This window comes from Coenobita brevimanus, chromosome 110, assembly GCF_032717465.1.
Source record: "Coenobita brevimanus isolate Jiangsu-jjx chromosome 110, ASM3271746v2, whole genome shotgun sequence".
NCBI classification, from domain to species: domain Eukaryota; kingdom Metazoa; phylum Arthropoda; class Malacostraca; order Decapoda; family Coenobitidae; genus Coenobita; species Coenobita brevimanus.
This window is the reverse complement of record NC_137063.1, coordinates 1,953,313-1,955,812: the sequence shown is the minus strand read 5'-3', so window position 1 is coordinate 1,955,812 and position 2,500 is coordinate 1,953,313.

Genomic DNA, 2,500 nt, shown 5'->3' with positions numbered 1-2,500 from the left:
CAGTTCTCCAAAGGTAGTTACGTGAAAGCCATATTAAGCCGCCTATGATAGTTAAAATGCCAAGCTAAAAGACAAACACAGAGGCACTGGTATGGGTTTCGGCGCCCTCCTCGTGTTTACTACTCTGGATAGTCTCGATTCATACTATCCCAGGACCAAGATAGTTGCCTCCGTGGCTGAAGGAGACGTGAAAATAGTTTAATCCTCGAAAGATAGTAAAAAAAAGTCCATAATAATCCCTTAAAAAGATAATCATAGAGGTACTGATGTGGGTTTTGGCACCCTTCTCGCGTTTACTACCCCCGATAGTCGCGATTCATACTATCCTAGGACCAAGATAGTTGTCTCTATGGCTAAAGGATACGTGAGAATAGTCACTCCTCGAAAACTAGTTAAATATAATCCTTATCACGGCCTCCATCATAGTTTAAAGTGAGGAGCCGAAGAAGAAAACAGTCACCCATTTTCCCGCGCCACGGCCATAGACGCCGGTGCTACGATAGAGCGCGCTTGTCCTCGCCCCCCCGTAGTTCAGAATTAAGCCCAGGTCGTTTCAGGTCGTTTCAGGAGTCTTTAGTAGGCAGCGTTTACCCATTAATTGCCCTCTAATTACCCGAGTCCAACATAGCGACGGCGGCATGGAGGGCTTCGTGGTAATTGGCGCGTAATTTAGGTCTTGGGGTGGGAATGCCTGTCAACCTCGGATTTATTATGGTCTTTCAGTCCTGTGATTTATTTAGCGGATTTATTTAGCGGATTTATTTAGTGGATTTACTTAGCGGATTTATTTAGTGAATTTATTTAGCGGATTTATTTAGTGGATTTATACAGCGGATTTTAGTGGATTTATATAGCGGATTTATGTAGCAGATTTATTTAGCGGATTTATTTAGTGGATTTATTTAGCATATTTATTTAGTGCATTTATGTAGTGGATTTATTTAGTGGATTAATTTAGTGGATTTATTTAGCGGATTTATTTAGCTAATTTAGTGGATTTATTTAGTGGATTTATTCTTGTTATTATTAGACGATTTTGTCCCATTTTAGAAGTATTGTTGGTGATATTGTGGTTATTATTATTATTATTATTATTATTATTATTATTTTCATCATTATCACTTTCGTTATCATCATCATCATCATTATCATCATTTTATTATATTTATTTTTGGTAAAAGAAAGTTAGCGATTAATGACAATAAATAATAAGGTAATATAGAGGTGCAGAGCGATAGGCGAATGAGAGACTGACTAGAAGAGTGTGAAAGAGTGAGATGGCTGGATGGACAAGAAGAGTGAGGATGAGACGCAGAGATAATATAGCTAGTGGAGGGGTTCTTGACCTGGGGGAAGGGGCTCCAGGGGGTCCGGGAAGGTCAGAATAAATGAGAACAATTTAGCGATATTGCGTGATGTCGTTTGGCATAATTAGCTGCCCTCTCCCCCTGAAAAAAAAAATATATATATATAGTCTCGAAGAATTCTGGTGTTCATTGACGCAAGCCTATCCTCGCCTGGCACAGCGAGCTACGGTGCTGTGATTCCGTTTGCTGCTACATACCTTTGTGAGTCAGGGATTTCAGCGCTTGTTTCTATCAAAGCGAAAAGTCAAAATCAACTGGATGTCAACGATGCCATGCGTGTTGCCTTGTCAAGGACCACTCCACAATTTCATCGTCTTATTCCAGCCAAACAACGACCATCTCCTTGAAATGAACTTTTGGGCGGAGTTAAAGTTTTATTTGGTTTAATTTGCACAAGTTGGATGTACGTTATTTTTTCGAGTGGTCATTTTTTTTGCGTGAAAAAGAGTGAAACATAATTCTCTGTAAAGATTGTTTTACACTTTGTGCATGTCATACACTGCGTGAGGTAGTTTACAATAAAATAATGTATATTCATTGCATGCGAAATGCTGTGTTCACGTGCCTATGTACATTTTCGTAGGGAAGGGGTTCATAGCCTGCACTGGATTCTCGAAGGGGAGACTGACTGGAAGAGTGTGAAAGACTGAGATGGCTGGAAGAAGAGTGAGGATGAGACGGGGAGATAATATGCTAGAGAGAGTGGAGACTGACTTAGGAGAGTGTGAAAGACTGAGATGGCTGGAAGGAGAGAGAGAGAGAGAGAGAGCCGAAGAAATCATCAAAGAAGTTGGAAAAGATTCTGTCGTATTCAATATAGACGGTGGGACGGCGTTTGGGTACACACACACACACACACACACACACACACACACACACACACACACACACACACACACACACACACACACAGGAGCTGGAATAAGATCTCTCTCTCTCTCTCTCTCTCTTTCATCACATTTCTTTCGTATTTCCTTCTCTTCCTTTTCCAGTACCTTCTTCCATCCTTCCCTCTACCCCTCCCCTTCCTCCCCCTCCCCTCCCCTCCTCTCCCCTCCCCTCCCCTCCCCTCCCCTCCCCTAACTTCTTAATGCTTCCTTCCCTCTTCCATTCGCTTCTTCTTTTCATTCACT